Below are 23,695 nucleotides of genomic sequence, written 5' to 3' on the forward strand. Positions count from 1 at the left end.
CGCTTAAAGCAGAAATTTCAGTTACTGATCTTAAGGTATTGTACATGAAAATTCAATAGAGAAGAACTCAGTTGCTCACAGTTAGCATTGTTTCCTACTGCACGTTCTAATAAAAAGCAAAATGAGCATGTTCAAATGAATAGAGCAGTACCTGTACCTTCAAGTCTTTGTGTGGTAATGGAGACCAGTCCTGGATTTGGTGCATCCTTCCTGAATACTATGAAGGTCAAAGAACCTATACTAATTAATACAGGCTTTATATCTACATTACATGGCTAAATAAGGAATACAGAAGGACGCTAGATTCACTTTAACACAGCATTCTAGTCCTTATAAGGCTAGGCTATTCTATAGAAACTAGGATACACGGAGCTTCCAGACATGGTGTTTCATATACAAAAGCCTTTCTACATATCTTTGCCTACTTGTTACAGCACAGTACAAAAATGTCAACTCTTTATGGCCTTGGGCAGCATTAAAGCAAGCACTAACACGAAGAAAAGAAAAAAAAAAAAAAAAAACATGGCAAGCAAAATACCTAAAATTTCCTTGCGCACCACTGCCCTAAATATCCCACGTTATCACTACAATACACAAATGACTCACAACTGTACAGCAATCAACTACTTTGGTGCAAACAGTTCTACAGTGAGATTGGTTTCAGGATAGAAGGAGGGCACAAAAAAACCAACAAAGCACCGACAGAAATGAAAAAGGATGTTCACCTTTTCAATATATAGTATGTCACAGATGCATCTTTCCAAGAAACTTTTCCATTGGTCTTCATATTATGATTTTAGCCATTAGGCTTATGGCATTCACATTGCTTGCATTAACCTTCTACCGCATTCAGTGGATATCAACATACTATGCTCTGTTTGCATAGTGACAAGCAAATAATTGCAAAGTGAATGCAGGAGGCAGAATCAGAAGGGCAGTGTACTATTAGCCTTAGCATTTCTATTTTGCCTTTTTCCAGACCAACTGCAACTTGTCTTAAAGAGTATGGCGTTTGTGCATAAATCATCTTTTTCAACTGCTCAGTTATACCCAGTCAACTTAGTTCCTTGTGTTACATATTAGATAGTTCCTTGTATTACATAGTTCAGGAGAGCTAGGATACAGCAGAACAAGTTAAAAAGCATGTTTTTTTTTGCACTTGCTACACACAAATTTGTTTCAGGGGCTGCCTACTGGATAGTCTGCCAAAAACATTGTCGTTTTACTAATCAGTACCATCTAGTGGGAAAAATAGCAGCATGTGTGCGTAGTTTTGCCAATTATTTTATTAACAAGTATTTATATGCACCATTGTTTCAGCAGCACTGTACAACAGAATAAACATATACCACATCACTCAGAGCTAAGCTATCCCTTGACATCAAATAATCCTTGGATGCGCTTAGCTAGAAAATATTTATACAAGGATTACGCTGTTGTGTTTCTGGAAGAGGCAACAATAAAACATCTTTACTATGAGAAGTAATGATGTACATACATATTCCTATAACTATATTTAAGTGTGTGCAACTAGAGCACGTATCTATCACAAGCCCATTGGTATAGATGCGGAAGGAACATAAACAAGTTTTTGGCCACATTGTTGCTTTAACAACAAATTGGGTTGTCTTCCTCATTTTGTCTTGTGGTTCCATACTAGCTGGCTAGATTCTCTTCTTCATTCTGAGGACTTCCTCTACTGTGTGGCACTGCTGGGTAGGTAGGATTTGGATCTATCAAAAGGAACAGTAACACCACAAATTGAAGGAGAAGGAAACCCTGTACAAAAAAAACTGAACCCGCCAAAGTAGTCCCCCCCCTCCGGGCTAACTGCCCCCCGGGGAAATGACCTATACTTTATACTTACCCTTCGTCGCAGACACGCGCCGAGATGCAGATTTCCCAGTCAGCTTAACTAGGACCCCGAAGATGGATGCCGTGAAGTCCGCTGCCAGAATCTGCGACAAGGGGTAAGTATGAAGTATGGGGCATTTCCCCGGGGGGCAGTTAGCCTGGGGGGGGGGGGGTTACGGGGTTTTTTTTTTTCTACAGGGTTTCCTTCTGCTTTAAGGGATTACAATATAATGTACTGTTCCCTGTGCTGGTAAAACTGGTGTATTTGCTTCAGATATACTACTATAGTTTATATAAACAAGCTGCTGTGTAGCCATGGGGCAGCCATTCAAGCACAGGATACACTGCAGATAACATAAGTTCAGAAGAACACCATTGTATACTTCAGAGCTTATCTGTTATGTACTATGTATCTTGAGTCTTTTCTCCTTTTCAGATTTGAACGTCTGCCCCAATGGCTACACATGCTTGTTTATATAACTATAGAAGTGTTTCTGAAGCAAACACACCAATTTTAACAGTGCAGGGCAAAAGTATATAACATGTTCAATAGTTTCATTTGTTGGTGTTACTGTTCCTTTAAGTAAAGAAACAGGAGCAGTAGAGCAATGTAGACCTTGCCTGTCATGAGACAGACACCTCAAAAGACCTCCTTGTGCAGTTTGCAAGCTACAATTTTTCCCTTAAGACATAGGATCAAAGAGCCTAGATTGTGCTGCTTTCATTGACTTTTAGGCAGGGGAAGAAAATCGGATCTGCGCTCTTCCACAGCTCTACGTATCTACACTGAAAAATACAGCTTCCACCTGAATGCAGGTACATGGAGCAGAGAAAATATTGGCCCAAAAAACTCGAGGCAGCTTTTCAGGTCATCTTCATTCCATGTACCTGAACTCAAGCAGAAGCTGCAATTGATACACATAGCTGCAGGAGAGAGTGAATCTGCTTCTCTCCGTCTGCCTAAAAATGCAGGTTAACAGCAACACAGGCAATGTTCTGTGTGCTCTTGCACTTAGGATACTGGATGAGATTTGTTTTCTTACAGTTTAATTCATGGTTAATTAAGGTGCTTCCTCTTGCTAACATTGTTTTACCTACTGCAAATAATTTAGCCGTGCTGGTTGACCATTAAAGGGGACCTGTCACCCCAATAACCAATTCCAATCCTATTTTACCATGTTAAGTCATGCAAAATAAACTATATAAATTATTTTAATCTTATTTCTTTCCTTCTGGGAATTCATAATTATAGCAAACAGACAGGCGCCCATTTGTGGACCCTGTTATTGAGGCAAGCCTAAATTTTTCTTGTGCACCAGAATATGGCACCTGATATCCATCCCCGTGCACTGGCTAAACAATTAAATTGTGATCAGAAAGGGGGAATGCGAGGAGTTCAGTGACATCTAGGAAAAGCTGAATGGAAAGTGAAATTGTCTGCCCTGCCTAAGACATAGAGGAAGGGCAGGCAATATTTGATTGGCAGCTGAGATTTTTAAATGCGTTTACAACAGCTATGGATGCTTTAATAAAAAAAATATACTGTATATAGATTTGGATTACATGTTTACATCCTCTACGATGCTGCTTGAGTCTAGGTGCTTATGTTAGGCCCCAGGTCAAAGCTCTTCTTCCAAAAAATGCACCAGCCTATTGCCTGAAATAAGCGACTTCAAAAATGCACATGGTGCCTACCTTGACTATAAAGGCGACCACTTCGGTCCTGTACACAGAGTAACAGGCTGTTGCCAAAAAACGGTTTCGTTTGCAACAAAGGCAAGGATATTGTTATCAGACCCTAGGTTTTTTACAATAAAGAAAAATGATTAAGATGCTCAACCGAATCCTTCAGTGTGTACGGCCGAAGACCAAGCTTTTCTACAATCATATCTGCAAGAGAGCAGTCTTCATGCTACAAACTCATTCTATTATATACCAAAAATCTATCATACAGCCATGCCTTTTATATGACAAAAAACTATAATTAAGTCATTAAGGCTGTATACATCAGCAACTATAAGGATACTGGCACATGTCCTCTACCGCAGGCGACTAATCTCCTAAAAATGCTTTCCCAATAATATAATCTCCAGTTGGAAAATAAGCAAGATTTTGGTTTTGAGGTAGCCAGAAGTTCCCATTGAGAAAACTGCAGGCCACGTCAGGAAACAAAAACGACGTGAGCAACGTAAAGGATTCCTTTCCATGCGTAAATGAATCACTGAGTCGGATCCCCTAAATGGACTTATGAATAGTTTTAAATCCAAGTATAGCGCTAGATATTTTAATAGTTTTGGTGTAATTCCACTTCTGTAAAAAAATAAGCTTCTAAGTGTGTCTGATAAAATTAAAAAAATATTTTTTTTTTTATTCTTATGTATGAGAACACAGCCGATTTCGAAAGGTCTATGTCTTCTGAACGTGGCAATACCAAATATATATAGTTTTATGGAGATTTCTCACTTGTATATATCAAAATCTCCAAGCAGAACACTACCAAATTTCCAAAGCATTGCTCCACAAAACGGTATACTTCCTATTTCAAGGCCAAACATTCCACGAACAGAAGGTTTACCCTAGAAAACTACCCATTATTAGAAAGAACAGATTCTGGCAAATCAAAATGGGTAAATATATCTATGTACGGCAAACTACCAAGTTGCAATTCTTTCCTAAAGTTATAATTTTTTATAGAAATTTGTTAATTTTTTCAAAAATGACCTCAAAGCTTCCAATCTACAGCATCATATATCCCACACATTATTAGGTACACCCCAAATATGCCTGGGGTCCACTGAACAGTTTGATGCCCAATATGTATAGGTTTACCTAAGCATGTGGCATATAGGGGCCCCAAAATGTAGACACCCCATTTGAGCCATTAGTTGTGTAATTATGTTCACCCCTGAAAACCATATATTTTCAGAAAGTACAAATTCCCCCGAATCCAAATTGGGTATGTATGTCTTTCTAATGTAAAGCACCAAGATGCAAACCTTTTCTTTTTCTTTGGCAATTTTGGTGATATTTCCAAAAATCAGCTCAAAATTTCCACCCTGCACATTCTATTAGATATCAAGATAAATCACCCCAAATATGAAAGCCTGGGGTTCTCTGAACAGTTTGATGCCTACATTCTACCCCAGAAAACCATATATTTTCGGAAAGCACATACTACCCCGAATCCAAATTGCGTATGCATGTCTTTCTACTCCAAAACACCAAGCCGCAAACCTTTCCTAACTTTGGCGATAAAGGCAGCCGTTTTTACATTTCTGAAAATCACCTAAAAATATTACAATTGGCCGCATTTATCTCACCCAATTTCTTAAATACAATTGTAAAATACCCTAAATACTGACACCAAGGGTTTACTGGGTTTGATGCCCAATTTGCATAGATATAACAAAGCAGCTGGCATGTGCGGGCACCAAATACAAATAAATTATATGAATTTTCTCGCTGCCGGTTCACTTTCTGTAAACAAAAACCACTGACTGTGTATTATTTGCCACAAGACCCTCCTAACGGCACAAAGACCCCCTAAAATATATTTTTGTACAGATTCTGACGAATCCAAAATAGGTAATTATGTTTTTCTACACCAGACTACCATACTGCAAAGCTACGCTAAAGGCCGCGTTTGATATTTCTGAAAATCACCTAAAAATATTGCAATTGGCCACATTTATCTCACCCAATTTCTTACATACAATTATAAAACAGCCTAAATGTTGATGCCAAAGGGCTACTGAACAGTTTGATGCCCAATATACCAAAGCAGCTGGCATCTGCGGACCCCAAATAAAAAGTGCATATGAATTTTCTCGCCTTCTGTGAATAAAGACCACTGACTGTGTATTATTTGCCACAATACCCACCTAACAGTACAAAGACCCCCCAGAAAGATATATTTTTGTAGAGTAAACATTCTGACGAATCCAAAATTGCTTAAAAAAAAAAAAAAAGTTGTATTTTCTCCGTCTTAGTAGTCACTATGGAACCTGAACTAAAACTTGTACCCTTACCCTTATTTCTTCTTTCCTCCTAAACCCACCCTCTTCCCCTACTGGTTTGACATACGAGCTAAACTGCTGCACATTATTCTACCATTGTGCGCATTACTAAATCATATACATCTTGATGTCTAAATGCATACCAATGTACAATTGTGACAGACAATGTGACATTGTGCTATTCTTATTTGTACTGTGCTTTCAGTATTATGACTGTTTGACCTATCTTTCTTTGAAAATCAATAAAATGTTCAAATGAAAAAAAAAAAGTTGTACTCCAAATGATCAAAGTGCAAACGACGCTAAAAACAACGTAAGGAACAGCAATGTAAGCATAAAACCGCAATAAAAATCACAAAAATTAAATATAATTAGGCAAATCAACTAAATAACTGATCCGACAGCCTGATTAGAGGGAAACTGATAAAATGAAGAACTAAAACATAAATAAAAAACCCTATAAAGTGTGTTTGTGTATGCATGTACGTACAGCTCTAAAAAGTGTATATGTGTATTTGACTGTGTAAATATGTGCATATGTATGAAAAATAAAATAAATAAAAGACAGAGTGTGTGTGTGTGTGTGTGTGTATAAAAACTTAAGAGTCTCTAGAAGGAGTCCTTAGCAGAGGATCGCAGAGACACGCAGCAGGAAGTGAATGGGCAGCGCTGATCGCACAAGGTTCAGTACAGGATGTTGGAAGAAGCCACACAGTGACGGTAGCACGTATAAATTTGGGTCCTGCGACGATTGTGACGCAGGACCCGCGTAGCAGGCCCACTAGGCTCGTTGTCTAGGGGGTTGGGGGCTTTTCTGCTGAGCACGTATGTAATAAGTGCTTGGCAATGTGAGCATTTTCCTATCAGCACATATTATATATATGTGCTTGGCAGTTAAAGCTGCATTTACAAATATTTATAAGAATGCACCATGTCAACTAGCTGACAATGTGGTAGCAGGAAATATTTCTACACAGGAAATCTTTTCCTCACAACAGAAAAAGGGAATTCAACTAAAATAGAGCAATTACATGATGCTAGAATGGACAGTAGAGGGAAGGGAAATAGAACAGAGAAAAAAGATGGATGAGCGAAAGAGCAAGAGAAGGAGGTACTTAACAGATGGAAACAGTAATGAAGACAGAGGCAATCCATGGTGCCCACACATCATCTGTTTCCATATGAATAATGACATTGCACCTTTAATGAATAAAACCCATCTGGAAATGAACTGTTGGATTTGCCACATATACAACAGATTGCAGACAACGAATGGATTTCTTTTCTATCTAATGCACAAACCACCACATGCCAACCATTTGTATTTTTAGGGATAAGGACAATTTGCTGCAGACCACTGTATTCGCCAAGTGTTTAATTTTTTTTATATAGCACTTAAAACATTTATGGATCAAAAGCTTAAAAAAAAAAAACAAAAAAAAAAAACAATGTTAATGAATTTTCTTAATTCTCTACCTCCTTCTACTCCTGAAATAAGAGAGGAGACAGAAAACCCTCCTCCAAGGCAAATTAATTTCTTTAATTCACATGGCTTAAAAATTAAATATGAAGGAGGAGAGAGGAAGAGAAAAACACAGGAAAGGAAAAACAGCTGCTGCTCTCCTGTATGTGAATAGTTGACACGTCCATTCATTTCTAACCTAGCAGGGCATCTCATGCTGTCAGCCAATTCATGTAAAGGACATACACAAACAAGAAAGAGAAAACTACAGACATCTGTGCAAAGGGTTATCAGCTCTTCTCTAACAGCACCAGAGGTAATATACTGGCCCCACAGCTATTTTTGAAGGTAAGTTAACTTTTAATGGTGGGAGATCCCTCCTAGAGAATAACGCAATACACTATGCAATAAAAGCCATAAAACACACCCTAGTAAAGACAGACTATGCTGATATAGACTTAGTGATTTGAGTTATTTATCAAACTCGAACACTCCCTACATACAGAGCCAGTACTGCCACACACCCTGTCAATTCCCATCTACATGACAGTGTAAGAACAGGGATACGCTGGATAAGAAGCACTAAAACCAGCATTAACAACTCATGCCCAAAAGACCTACAGTTCGGTCCATAAATATTTGGACAGAGACAAAGCTTTCTAATTTGGGTTCTGTACATTACCACAATGAATTTTAAATGAAAACTCAGATGCAGTTGAACTGCAGACTTTCAGCTTTAATTCAGGGGCTTAAACAAAAAGATTGCATAAAAATGTGAGGAACTAAAGCTTTTTTTAACACAATCATTTAATTTCAGGGGCTCAAAGGTAATTAGACAAATTAAAACACTGAAAATAAAATGTTCATTTCTAATACTTGGTTGAAAACCCTTTGCCGACAATGACAGCCTGAAGTATTGAACTCATGGACATCACCACATTCTGGGTTTCCTCCTTTTTAATGGTCTGCCAGGCCTTTACTGCAGCGGCTTTCAGTTGCTGTTTGTTTGTGGGCCTTTCCCGTCCAAAGTTTAGCAACAAGTGAAATGCATGCTCAATTGGGTTCAGATCAGATGACTGACTTGGCCATTCAAGAATATTCCACTTCTTTGCTTTAATAAACTCCTGTGTTGCTTTGGCTGTATGTTTTGGGTCGTTGTCCATCTGTATTATGAAACACCTCCCAATCAATCAATTTACGGTTTTCCCTAACCTGTTTACCTTTAACTGTTTAAAAATGGGTGTTGGTTTTGGCACTCTCTCACAGAAGTTAAAGGCATGAGACCACCTTTGTTGAAGGGGCGGGTGTGGGGGTGCTACAAACCACATGGAAGCCTAGTCTGCTTCTGGCTACAAAACAAAAAGTACAAGGGGGGTTGTGGGAGCACTCCAAGGCCAAGTAAAATTGTCTAAATACAATGGAGGTGCAACGGATTTGTCCAATTAATCAATGCACATTCCCTGGTCCCGTCTCACAAGGATAGATAGATAGATAGATAGATAGATAGATAGATCTTGGTTTTATCTATCCAAAGAATGTTTTTCCAGAACTGTGCTGGCTTTTTATTATGTTTTTAGCAAAGTCCAATGTAGCCTTTCTATTCTTGATGCTTATGAGTGGCTTGCACCTTCAGTGCACCCTCTGTATTTACTTTCATGCAGTCTTCTCTTTATAGTAGACTTGGATATCAATACTCCTACCTCCTGGAGAGTGTTGTTCTCTTGTTTGGCTGTTGTGAGGGGATTTCTCTTCACCATGGAAATTATTCTGCAATCATCCACCACTGTTTTCTTACGTGGTGAGACCAGGTGATGTCCAGGTCATTTTGTGTTGCCGAGTTCACCAGTGCTTTCTTTCTTTCTCGGGATGTACCAAACTGTACATTTTGCCACACCTAATATTGTAGCAATTTCTTGGATGTTTTTTTTTCTGTTTTTGCAGCTTAAGGATGGCTTGTTTCATCTGCATGGAGAGCTCCTTTGACCCCACGTTCTTAGTTCACAGCAAAATCTTCCACATACAAGTACCCCCACCCCCCAAATACTTTTATCTGCTTTATTGACATAAAGGAATTGCCCACACCTGCCCATGAAGTAGCCTTTGAGTCAATTGTCCAATTACTTTGGAGCCCTTGAAATGAAGTGATTGTGTTAAAAAAAAAAAAAAATATATAAAACAAAAAGGCTTCAGTTCCTCACATTTTTATGCAATCTTTTTGTTCAACCCACTGAATTAAAGCTGAAAGTCTGCAGTTCAACTGCATCTGAGTGGTTTCAATTAAAATTCATTGTGGCAATGTACAGAACCAAAATTAGAAAAAGTTCTCTATCCAAATATTTATGGACCTAACTGTATATGGAGCACATAGAAAGTGAATGCCAAACCATCAGCAACATTAAATCTATGAAGCTTTTCCCCCCTAAAGGGCACTATAAAAGTATATGCCAGGGGTATGCAACTTACACCACTGGCCAACCAAAATGCTAAATTTGTGGGAAATTATGTGTTAATCAACAGTGGTCATTTTAAAACAAAGATCAGATGTCTAATATTTGCTGCATCAAGCCATATTTATCTGAATATTGCAGATTTTTTATTTAAAACAGCAGCTATACTTTACAGTGCTGCGAAATCTGCCGGTGCTATATAAATACTTGTTAATAATGATGTTTGCTCAGTGGATATGCATGAAATATACATACACGCCAAAAAAAAACACTGCCTCTAGTGAGTACACCATTATGAGGACAGTCATATTAAAACACAGGAGGCCTGCATTCTCCATTCAACGAACAGTTTTCAGACTGCCACTCCACAGCGATCACTGTGCGGCAAAGGGTTAAAAGCGAAGAATGGCAAATGCTCACAGCCAGGATCAGTCAATGACCGGCTAATGGGCAATAATGGTCACTTACGAGACAGCCAATGTAATGTCATTCAGAGCCCTTAACTTCCTGCAACGTATGCGCAAGGGATCCCAATAGAACCGACCCTCCAGCCACAAATTGCCCAGTGGCATCTGAGCACTCTGCTCCTGCCCAACATAAAACAGCTAAGGAATCAGATTAGGAAAATATTATATAATGAGCCTATACGGGCTTCCGTATTATTCCTACACCGAGCCCTTCTGTTTCACTGACATTGTGAATTGCATTGAGCCAAACCCTCCCACATTGCAGGCCCGTCATGGTATCACCGCTGCACAATGTGCGCCAATTCATACAGATCACGGGTCAGCCTGCGCTCACGCCACATCATTGCACCGGCGTTACAGAAAAGGCTGAGCTTCCTCACTCACGGCCAATAGGGCGGCTTTGCGACAAGCAGCGCTCCAGATGTGGCTGCACTGCCCCACGTGGATGCTGGGACTTGTAGTACAATAAATAGCAGCTGGAGAGTGGTAGTTGAAGGTTCCGGGTTAATAACACCGCGCTGCCACATGAATTCAAGTGCTTAGTCCTTACCTGGCTCAATGTTCTATTCCTGGTGCCCTCCTCTGAGGAGCTTTGTTTATTCCAGGAGTAGGTCTTCCTCACCGGGCTGATAGCAGCGCTTAGCGGCACTCACACTCCACCCTTCCCGCACACTCAGCTCTGTATCGCTCACACCCGCTACCCTACCTCGCAGCCGGAAGCGCAGCTACAGTCCCCACCTCCCTCCCGCCATTCCTGACTGACGTAGCCAGTAGCCAATGGATAAGCGAACGGGCTGCACCCAAAGCCGAAACTATATTGCTATCACTCCGCCTGGTGAGAAGCCCAATAGGGAGGGAACATAAAATAGTACCATGCTTGCTGAGAGTGCAGACAGTTTGGCTTAGGCGTATTAATATGTATATTGTTTCTCACGTGTATATACTAAGAGAAATACTATAGAAATACTAAGCATTGATTAGTTATGTCTTAAATAAACATTTATGTGACTTTGTTTTAAGTGTAACTCTCAAGTGCTATGGCATTTCTCCACATAATACCGTTCATCTCAATTTGTGGTGCAAAAATTGGTTGGAACCACTGCCCCATACCCCAAAGGAGTCCATAAACTAGAGTCCTGCAGGGAACCAATTTGTTAAACCCGCAACCCGGACCTGAATAGGGTTGCCACCTGGCCGGTATCTTAGCGGCCTTGCCGGTAAAAATGTTGCTTGATTCCAATGTTATTTATAGGGAAAACCCATAAAATATAGGAAGGCCAGTAATTTTTTTCAGAAAAGGTGGCACTGGCAAGCCGCATACTTACCCGCTTGGACCCACTACCCTAACCCGACCCTACCTGCAAGTACCTTATCCGCAACTAGGGTTGCCACCTTTTCCGGAAAAAAATTCCGGCCTTCCTATATAATTATATCTTTTTTCCATATTAATAACATTGGGATCAACTATCATTTTTACCGGCCAGGCCGCTAAAATGCCGGGCAGATGGCAACCCTATCTGCGACCCAATCCACGAACCGCTGACCATCAAGAAACAGGAAGTGCTGTCATTGTAAACCGGAAGTGAAGTAGCCGTGATCAGAAAAAAAGGAGTAAAACTCGATATTGAGAAGACCCGACTGCGACCCGACTGCGACCCTGCCGGGTTAATGTTTACCACCAACACAAGAATGATTTTTCTCCAAAATAAATGTATTCAGATTCAGGCTGGCTAACCATTATAAAGATAGAGCAGCCAGTACGTTTGCATCTCGTTATCTACATCACCTCCTGCATACTAATTTCCCATATACATCATTTCTCTATGGTATAAATTCTCTTGAGAATTTTCTCCACAAAAAAATTTATGTGTAAAATACACTGGGGGTCATCACATTTCTCTAGCTACAGTGTATTTATAAATTTTGGCAACATTAGGGGGCTGATTTATCAAAAATAGAGGTGAATTTTCAAATGAAAAAAATTCAAATTTCGAGCTATTTTTTGTATACTATGATTTGAATTTTAAAAATATTAGAAAATCTGAATATCGAAATTTATCATGTACTGTCTCTTTAAAAATTCGTCTTCAACCATTCGCCATCTAAAACTTGCCGAATTGCTGTTTTAGCCTATGGGGGACCTCCTAGAACCCATTTGGAGTCAATTGGTGGACTTTGAAAAATCAAAGGTTTTTTTTGGGAAAAACTTTGAATCAAATTCGATCGAATGCGCTATTCTTTTGATTCATTCGATTCAAATTTGGCCAAATATGGACCTATTAGATCGAAATCTGATCTATTCAACCAAAAAAAACTTCAACTTAATTTCGGTTGGTCTTTTTGAATTCAAATTTCGAAGTTTTTTCAATTCGAAATTCGACCCTTTTTAAATATGCCCCCAGATGTTGAGGAGAAAAATTCACGCTTTAAATTTCCTCGTGAGGCGACTTTGGGAAACGAAGCGCCGCGAGTGGCATCCCACTGGTGATTTTTCATTATAGCTGGCCGGAAGGTAGGGGAAGGCAGTTCGGGGAGATTGCCGCCCGAAGAAAAGGCGATTTGTCGATGGGGCGTCTAATCTCCCCTTATCTGCCCGTATGTCCTTACCCTTAGGGCTCTTACACATTGGCGGTTTTTTCTGTGTTTTTTAGCAGTTTAACGCATGTTTGAGTGCAAATAAACACATTCACTTATTGATTCCATTATATTATGCCTGGCTGTGTTCATGTTTTGAGTTGCATTTTAATTCATTTGTGTTTCAGTGAATTTTCTGCGCCCCAGCATGCAGCATTTTCTTGTGGTCAACACTCATGCAGCTATCAATAAAATAGAGGGTTGCATTTGGAAGGAAAAAAAGTGCACTTAGTTGCATTAGAAAACATTTTTTTGCACTCAGTATGCAGTATGAAACCAACACCCATGTGTAATTAGCCCTTAGCCAGTTGTTACTACACATACAACCGATTTGCATCTAGTGATTTGAACCTGAATACCATTATTCATGGCCATGGCTGCCATCAGAAATTGCAGGGTTCACATACTACAACATTTTCTGGGCCCCACAACTCCATAGAGCCTGCTCACCCCACTGATGGCCAGACCCCCCCCCCACAAGTTAAAAAACACATTGGTGGCCAGGCCCCCACCCCAAGGTTTAAAAATATTGGTGGCCAGGGCCCCTCTGCATTCAAAAAACATTGGTGGCTAGGGCCCATCGTATAAGTTAAAAAAATTGTTGCCAGGGTCCCTACACATTTAAAAAAACATTTGTGCCAGAGTCCCCTGTACAAGTTAGAAAAAACATTGGTGGCCAGGGCAACCTCCCACACAAGTTAAAAAAAACAGTGGCCGGGGCCCCTACAAATTCAAAAAAACATATAGAACTGAAGATGTTTCCACCACAATAAAAAACATTTAATCTTAATGGCGTATAGTTGTTGGGGACTTACATTATATGGCATATTTGTCATTTGATTCAACATCCTCTATTTGGCACAAGATTAAATACTCTGCTAATCAGGAAATCCCAGTTTATTGGGAAATTTATCAAGCTCCCCATGTTCAGTGAGTTAGAAAAGGGACTAGGAGGATGTTATTAGGCAGGCTGGAACAGCTCAAGCTCAAGAAAAGCAGATTAAAAACAACAGCCAAACATGGGTCAGAGAAGATAGCAGGAAAACCACAAACAAGAGCAGCCAGAGACACTGCAAGTGGCAGTAAATTGGTAATATGAGGTTACACAATTTCCTGAATCAGTATGTAAATCTTTGAACATCACCAAGAATGGAGGAGCAGGGAGAGGAAAACGAAACACTGAAGGATGTCCACAATAAATCCATAATATATAATTAGACCCATAAATCTTTGGACAACTTTATACTAATTTTGGTTCTGTACATTACCACAATACATTTTAAATGAAAGAACTCAGATGCAGTTGAAATGCAGACTTTCAGCTTTAATTCAGTGGGTTGAACAAAAAGATTGCATAAAAATGTGAGGAACTAAAGCCTTTTTTTTTAACACAATCACTTAATTTCAGGGGCTCAAAAGTAATAGGACAATTGACACAAGGCTATTAATGGGCAGGTGCCCTTTAGGGGAAAAAAGCTTCATAGATTTAATGTTGCTGATGGTTTGGCATTAACTTTCTATGTGCTCCATATATAGTATGCCTTAAGACACATACAGCTGTGTTCCTTATAGTAGCTCTATTTCCAAAGAAATTTTCCAAGAAAAGGGAATATTAGGCTGTTCCAAAAATAACAGTATCAGTATTCTTCTTTACAAACTCAAACATTCACTGTATAAACTGAAAAATGTTTTATGATTATGCTTTCCTTTGAATCACTGAACTAATATTTAGTTGTATAAGAAGTGTTTCTGAGAACTGCTGCACATCTGTGTTGCATAGAGTCAACCAACTTCTGGCACCTGTTACATTCCACAATTCTTCTGCATTTTTTGGTTTTGCCTCAGAAACAGCACTTTTGATGTCACCCCATACATTTTCTATTAGATTAAGGTCTGGGGATTGGTCTGGTCACTCCATAATGTCAATCTTGTTGGTCTGGAACCAAGTTGTTGCTTATTTACTGGTGTGTTTGGGTTCATTGTCTTGTTAAAACACAAGGACATTTCCTAATCAGCATAAGGTAACATGGCCTTTTCTGTTTTGATGTATTGAAACTGATTCATACATTAAACAGGACATCCAAAAAACAGTTTAAAAGTAACCTATAAAGGATAAGTAAACTTTTTTTAAAAATGAGAAATTGCTGATGGTCTGCTTTTAAGCGATTTTGCAATTTACATCTTTTTTTTCTATTTCGAAGCTATTTAGCTGTTTATTAACTGACAATTAATTTTGCCAATTAATTTTGAAACAACAGTGCCACATTGTCATTTCCTGGGCAGAGCAACATCAGAACAGTTTTCTGGTTTTATTCTGATCCTGTATCTCTCCGACTGTACAGTCAGAGAAACTGACTAGCAGGTGGCAATGCTAGTAAAAAAAAAAATAATGTAAATTGCAAAAGTGTTTAGAAAAGCACCCTGAGAAATTTTACATTATTTTTTACATATCCAGGAGTATGTATTCCACATATTTATAAAAGTATTTCCTTTTTGCATTACCTTGTATAATAGTTTTGCCTTGTTAAATGTACTAGGGATGCAACAAATCTACTTTTTAGGATTCGGCCGAATCCCCGAATCCTTGGTGAACAATTCGGCTGAATACCGAACCAAATCCGAATTTGCATATGCAAATTAGGGGCAGGAAAGGAAAAACTGGAAAAAATTCTTCTTTTGTGACAGAAAGTCACGTGATTTCCCTACCCATCCCTAATTTACATATGCAAATTAGGATTCCGATTCGGTTCGGCCAGGCACAAGGATTCGGCCAAATCCGAATCCTGCTGAAAAAGGCCGAATCCTGATCGAATCCCGAACCCGAATCCTGGATTCGGTGCATCCCTAAAATGTACCCTTTCCCATTCCTCAAAGATATGTAAATGATTTTGGAAACTATTTTGGATTTAACTTATTCCTAATGTATAATCAACTTTGTAGCAGATCTTTGTTTCAAGGGCAAAATGTATACCCAATTTTGATATCATCTATGACTATAGGACACGGTAGAGTACCCTACAGAACATCAGTAGTTACCTTTCCTCATATGTATTTAAACTGGTTATGTAGCTTGACCACCAATTTACCTAAGGCTAGGGCGAGATGATGCATACCATTGTTGATTCTCCACAGGCGGAGAATTCTTCTGCCTTGCTGCTCTCCTTGTGTTCTGAAGGCAAGACAGATTTCGGTGCAAAATGCTGAATGCCCGGACTGGCAATCTGTGGGTTCTGGCAAATGCCAGAGGGGCTGCTATAAGGTCCAATAGAAAGTCAGTATTTAGTGGGCTGGTGGGGGTTGTTTGGGCCTCTGTGTGGGCTGATTGGGCCTCTGTGTATCTAAAATGCCAAGGCCTATTTTAATTCTCAGTCCAGACCTGAATTTAAGTATATATTGATATTTAGTTCTTTAGATCAGCTTGCACTGTAAGAATAGCCTCTGTATTAAAAAGGGAAAAGTGTTAACTGTGTGATTCAGAAGCATAAATCCTACTCCTTAAATGGACATCTTAATTCAACCGTTCTGTTGCTTACAGCAGAGAGATTCAGAAAGGATTCCACCAGTTGGCACAGGGAGACATTAGGGCAGATTTACTAAAGGGCGAAGTGGCAAACACTGGTGACAATTCGCAAACGTTACCGCCCGCAGGGACATCAACAATTTACTAATGGGCTCAGCGAAAGTGATAGGCGCTAGCGCTTAGTTGCACTCTATCGGCAAGCATCAATATGCTCTGGTGAATGGACGTTACTCTGCAAATTCACCAAAATGAAGATTTTACTGAATGTTACCTCTTTCGCCAGACTTGCCTTCACCAGCTCAGACCAGGCCAAGTGAACTGGAGTGCATAGATCTTCCTCAATGTTCTGTTACTTAATTCATATTCTGTTAGTGGAAAAAGCATCAAAGTTCAAAAAATGCTTGCGTCTTTTCCTTTTTTCAGAGTGATAGCCTGCAAAAGTCCTAAAAATTTTTTTGGGGGGTAACCGGTTTCCCCCATACATTTTCTAACATATGGAACATTAATTATACAGTGGGCTCATGTGTAGGGCATCATAACTCTATTGGCTTTATTAAGGTTACCTGGACTTTTGTAATTAACAGTGGCAATGTAATGTATTTGCTACAACATATAACATAAAGACGCTCGCGCAGCTTCGTTTAGAATTGCTTGCATTGCCGAAGTAATGCTAGCGAAAAGTCGCCAGCGTTTTGCGCCCATGACGAAACTCGGCATTTTAGTGAATTAGCATTGTCTGGGCGAGTTTTCACCTGGCGAAGTGTAGCGATGGGTGCGAATTGGTCGCTGGCAACTTTTCTACAGTTAGTGAATCTGCTCCATCGTATATTTTCATTAGTATAATTTTGCAAGTTAGGTAAGCAGGATTATAAGTAACCATCCATAAACCAATCACAATGGACCGTGTAAAAATCTGACTTTCTGCTTTTCTAAATTTAAATTAATCAATGTATAACAAAAATCATATTACTTTTGGAACTGAAGAAACATAATGATACTTTTCTTTTCAAGAACACAATATTATACAAAATAGGACAGTGTCTAATGGAGATATGGTTTAAAAGTGCTTTATGTATCTACAGCAAGAGAAGAGCAAATCATATGTGTATTTGTATATACAGATATATTGAAGTATATACATTTGTAGACGCAAATGTGTAAATGGACGGACACACCCCCCAAACTAACAGATGCTGAAATGGTAAAGGAAATCTGCCCTCAAAGGTCTTATCTAGGCTAAATCACAAGCAATGTAATTCTAAGCAAATATTTGGCACAGCCAAAATATTGGATAATTGAATTGCTTTAGACAGAACACTACAATTTCCAGTGTTTCCACTGGAGACAAACCAGGAGTATCTTACATGACCTGAGTACAATTTGTTTAAGCCATGAAAAAAAAAAATTCAGAAATGGAAGAAAATCTCTCTTAATGAAGTGCAGTGAAAGGAAAGTAACTTAGGGGCAGATTTATCAAAGGTCGAGATGAATTTTTGAATTTCAATCTAATCAGAAAATCAGAAGCGATTCAAATGCCATCCTGCCGGCAAGAATATGAATCGCATTTGGCATAAGAATACAAATAGCATTTGGGGAGATTAGTCATCCGCAGAAGAGATCATCATCACAGACTTATTCTTCAATAGGAAGAATAGCGTAAAACCAGCTAAACGCATTCTCGTTTTAATCTCCTGAGTCCTTTGTTTAACAAGTCCTGGCATCCCACATATATTGTGCATGCTGTCGCTGCTTGAGCTGCGTGTGAGGTTAGAGATTATAGACGATGGTGTGTAGCATATGGTCTTTGAAGGAGAATTCAACACTAAACTTAAAAAACCCTACCCTACATAGACCCCCTACCTCCTCCCCCAAGCCTAAGTGTTACCCTGGGTAAAAGCCCCTAACGTTTTACTTACCCCTCGGTGCAGATTCAGGCATCAGAGTTCACGGGTGCCATCTTCAGCCACTTCGGTAGCCTTCGTAATGAGACTGGTGCTTCTGCAATTTTCATGAGTTCACTTGCGCCATCTTTTTCTCTTTGGAAATCTTTGCAATGACGGCGCATTCGCAGTTGGAACAATTTTCTGCATCGGAACAACTGCGCATGAGCCGAAACTCATGAAAATTGCAGAAGCGCCAGTCTCATTACGAAGGCTACCGAAGTGGCTGAAGATGGCACCCGTGAACTCTGATGCCTGAATCTGCACCGAGGGGTAAGTAAAACGTTAGGGACATTTGCCCGGGGTAACACTTAGGCTGGGGGGGAGGAAGGAGGGGGGTCTATGTAGGGTGGGGGGTAGGGTTTTTTTAAGTTTAGGGTTGAATTCTCCTTTAACAAGTCTGTAGTGTAACTGCTGATCTGATCCAGTTTCCAAAATTTTTAAGTTGAGGTCTTCTAAAACAGCCCATCCCAGGGTCTAGCATTTTTGTTTTGTCACATTACTCTTTCCTAGTTCTTGATATGCGGGCACGTTTTTGGTACCATATAAGACATCAGAATTGGTCTTCTCTATAGAAACTTCTTTGCCAACAGAAGCACCTTCACTCTTGAGGCGCTCCAATTCTTTTGTATGTTTTCTGACCAATCCAGCCTTTTGTAGTTGAATAATAGATTCTTGATGCTACATCAAGTAGCTATGCATTGTAGGCATTTCCAACTACTTAATGCAAACTAAATATTTTGTTCTGTATTTTGTTTTGGATCCCTCCTGGACAGCAAACCTCCAGTCACAAGGGGTTCTACTTCAGGAGTCACTGTTGATTGCTTTTGTGTTTTGTGTAATGGCTTTTGATGGGTTACAGTAATAACCTTGGAAGGTGTATGTAAATGGTCAGGGCAAGATTTTGCCAGCTTTTAATCCATTTTGTCTTCATGCATGCTGCCCAACACTACTGAAGTCATGGCCCGTACAACAACATTTTTGGGGCACCCTGGGCCCCGTCCATCCCAGCCCCCAAGCCCCACCCCAGATCCCGCCCACTCCACATCACAGTTAAAAGACCACACAGACATCAGCGTTAATAAAGGTAACCCCCCCACACACATAAGTTATAAAAAGCTATCGGGGACCAGGCCCTCCCCCTATAAGTTAAAAAAAAAACAACAAATTTTTAAAAAAGCATTGGTGCCAGGGCCCCCCTTATTAGAAAAAAAAAGATTGAGGCCCCAAAGAATTTTTTTTAAAAAAAACATTGGCGCCTGGGCCCCCCTTACAAGTTAAAAAAATTGGGGCCCCAAAGAATATTTTTTTAAAAAAACATTAGTGTCAGGGGCCTATAGAGTATTAAAATAATACATTGGTGGCCAGGGGATTAAAAAAAATATTGGTGTTCAGAGGAATTGAACTCGTGGCTTCAGGACTTCAGCTTTGTCTCCTTTTGTGACTTTGGGTATTTTCGCCACTTCAGGACTTAAATTCGTCTGTTTTCATAATTTCAGGTCTTTTCGCCACTTCAGGACTTAAATTTCGTCTGTTTCCATGACTTCGGGTCTTATCGCTGCTTCAGGACTTCATCTTCTGCTGTTTTCGTGACTTTGAATCTTTTCGGTGCTCGGCTATTTCCGTGGCTTCGGGTCTTTTTGCCGTTTCAGAACTTTCAGCACTTCCGCATTTCAGCTGTCGGGACTTCGGAAGGAGGCGGCACGGGTTCAGAGCTGTCAAGGGGGCCTGGCTCTTTCGAAAAGTTCAGTACTGCCGGGCCCCCCGGTACACTTGTACCCCCCTGTCCCCCCTGACGGTGGCCCTGGCTGGGATTCCTCACTTACTTGTGAGGTTTTGGGTACATACAGTCAGTACAGGATAGATAAGGAGGATTCACTCAGAAAGCCCAAAACGGTGTCTTCCTATAATATATAAAAGGAAAACAAATTAGTGAGGTTAGTTACACAGGGGCGATCCTGGCCCCTCCGCCGCCTGAGGCAGAGCAGTTGCTGCTGCCCCCCCTCCCCCGGAAATTAGCTCTTAAAGTACCAGGAGCAGCATTTTTGCTGCCCCTGGTACCTAGTGGGGTGCTGCCGGCTGAGGCGACAGCCTCAACTTGTCTCATTGGCGAAGCACCCCTGTAGTTACAGAACAGTTGCAAAGTACAAAATTCAAAATGCTATAAAGGAGTTTTGAGCAGTATGTTTTCAAGGTACAATAAAGTATTATAATCTAGCACAGTGACATAGGCAAGTTACATGGCGGTTAAAATAAAGGCATACAGGGTATATTCTCCACTGACATGTTGTTACTAATGGACAGCACTAATAGTGGCACTTTTCAGCATGGAAACATTCTAGTTGGCATTTACTGGCCACAAGCACCAGTACCAGCAGTGTCATGCATTTCACTCTAAGCAAAATGGAAGGAGCATTAGCAATTTTTGGCTTTTCTCTCCCAACTGAAATATACTGGCAGAGAAAATGCCCCATATGCTTTAAGACTTTCAAAAGCAATTGGGGATCTTAATTAAAGGACCAGTAACATGACTTTTTTACATTTAAAATTACATCTGTCCACTCAACACATAAAAATAAACAATTTCTGGGCAATAAATGCAGATATCCATAATTAATGTTACAACCTATTAATCTTGCACTATAAGAACTAAAACCACCGTATTTTTAAAAGAAAATGTGAACTTGTATAACATGAAAACACATCTAAGATATCTGGTGGATATAATTTGTATTCAAGATAAGATATCCACTTATTAAAATATACCACCAGGAAGGCCAGCACTCTAATATAAAGTGTTCATATGCCTGGGTGCGTGATCAGTGAATCATTTCCATCCATTCCAAAAGGATCAGCACATTAAAAATGTGAAGTACGGACAAGACAAGGCTGCCCGCTCTCGCCATTATTGTTCAACTTAGCCATAGACCCTTTACTCAGACATTTTTTGAAAAACCCAAATATCTCAGGTATCCCAATTGATCAAACACGACACTTTTTTGAAAACCCCGAATATCTCAGGTATCCCAATTAATCAAACACAAAATTTTTTGAAAAACCCAAATATCTCAGGTATCCCAATTAATCAAACACGACTGAAAGTCACAACTTTTGCTGACGACATATTACTCTTTATACAAAACCCTCAAATAGAAATCCTAACCATTCTGTCAATCATAAACAGATTTGGATGAATCAAATTAATGCCGGAAAATCCGAGGCACTCCATCTCCATGATACCACGTCACAAAATTGGTCTGACGACTTTCCTTTCACAAAGTCTCAACACTATATAACATACTTAGGTTTAAAAAATACCCAAACATCATAAAGACACTTATAAATTGAATATCCGATCAATCATCGATAAAATTCAACAAGACACACAAAAATGGAAACACCATAATTTAACCTTTTTGGGCAGAATCCATTTCATTAAAATTTTCCTATTTCCAAAATTAATATATCCAATACAAATGCTACCATACCGTATCAAACCAACTGATGTAAAACGCATAAATCACATATTCTGTACCTTTATTTGGCAGAACAAGTGCCCCAGAATCAGCATCTACAAATTACAACAACCAAAAACTTTAGGGGGAGTTAATCTGCCAAATATTAAGGAATACAATGATGCAGCACTACTTAGCTATGCAGGAGACTGGCTAACAAACAGGGACTGGTTCACTAACACAGACTTAGATCAATCCCACTTAGAGGGTCTTACTTTAAATTACTTTCTACATTCCCCACTCTCAACAAATCCCCAATCGTTGAAAGATAACCCATTATTTTTAGATACATATAAAACTTGGCAATTATTGAGACTAAAACATCACCTACCTCCGCACCACTCTCCATACCTAACATGGCTAGGAAAAGAAAACTTTCCTATAGGACTATCAAACCCAATCCTACACAACTGGCGAGACGCTGGATTAGATACGATACGAAATCTTATCAAAAATAATCAAGACCTGCTCTCCCTAGCGGAACTAAAAGCGAAATTCCCATTAACACACTCAATAATACTACACTTTGCGAGAAACACGATACACAAAATAAAACACACAAGCGATAACAACTTGATAGACAACCTTTTGAAAGAGAAATCTATTATACATTCAACTGCACACATATATCACATACTATGAAGTATAAACATAGACTCCGAAGAATCCCGCTTATTTAAATGGACAATTCTCACACCACAAATTCCTATTACAGAAATTCTAAAAGCCCATACACGCACAACACAATTGTTACCAACCAGCAGATACCAAGAAATGGCATTACAACTTCTTCACAACTCATATCTAACACCTGAAAAACGATTTAGGATAGGAACTATCCCCTCAGACAGGTGCCCTCGATGCATGGCCCCCAAGGCAGATCTTTTCCACATGCTCTGGTCTTGCCCTCGAATACAAAACTTTTGGCTGGAAGTAACCTCCTATTGGACGAAAATAACAAAAAAACCAATTCAACCAACAATAGAATGGGCTCTATTTAGCATTATTCAACAATACCCAAATTTAAATAAAGGGGAGAAACACTTGGCAGCTAGGTTGGCAGCAGCGTCTCGGAAAAAAATTTACACCAATGGCTTTCCACAGAAACCCCATCAATCACACTCATGAAACAGAAACTACACCATATCTTTCATATGGACTGGTTTGAAGCCATGACAAGAAAAGATCTACAAGCGGAAAAATTATTTTCTACTTGGACCACATACATCAATAGTCTTCCCTCACCACTTACTTAACCACTCACACCTTTATAAATACAACATTTATCTAACAGTTATCTTGTGTTAGGGAGCTGCTATCTGGTTACCTTCCCATTGTTCTTTTGTTTGGCTGCTGGGGGTCAAAGGGAGGGGGTGATATCACTCCAACTTGCAGTACAGCAGTAAACAGTGATTGAAGTTTATCAGAGCACAAGTCACATGACTTGGGGAAAATTGCTTTTCTCTATATATATCAGTTTAAGGTTAAGTGTGCTTAATTAAATAATAGTCTATGTGATCCAGAGAAGGTAAAATAATGTGAATCTGCCTCCAGTTTGTCTGAGCTGGGAGGGCCAGGGTAATTTTTACTGACCCACAAAATGGCTTAGTCCTTAGGCTAAAAGTGTTTATATTAGTAAGCTTGTATTTACTTACTCTCTTAAAATATTCTGGCTGTAACAAACAGGGCCGGATTTACATAGTGGGCGCCTTTAGGCCCACTGCCGTTCGTTGCCCCTGTACCCTCCCCTTTTTCATCATCTGGACTGGAGCAATGGGGATTGGCGTACAGTGTTTTTGAACCAATGTGGGTATGGTTGGGCAGCATGCCGCCCCCCTAA

General features: G+C 39.6%; 1 protein-coding gene across 1 annotated transcript in view; it reads right to left on the minus strand.

Moving 5' to 3' along the window:
- Positions 1-10,929, minus strand: part of coro1c.S (coronin 1C S homeolog) — a 34,514-nt gene extending 23,585 nt beyond the window's left edge. The window contains 1 exon segment of the mRNA NM_001085893.1: positions 10,797-10,929. The gene's annotated coding sequence lies outside the window, so the exon portion shown is untranslated.
- Positions 10,930-23,695: the final 12,766 nt, after the last annotated feature.

The sequence above is a fragment of the Xenopus laevis genome, chromosome 1S (genome assembly GCF_017654675.1).
Source record: "Xenopus laevis strain J_2021 chromosome 1S, Xenopus_laevis_v10.1, whole genome shotgun sequence".
NCBI lineage: Eukaryota > Metazoa > Chordata > Amphibia > Anura > Pipidae > Xenopus > Xenopus laevis.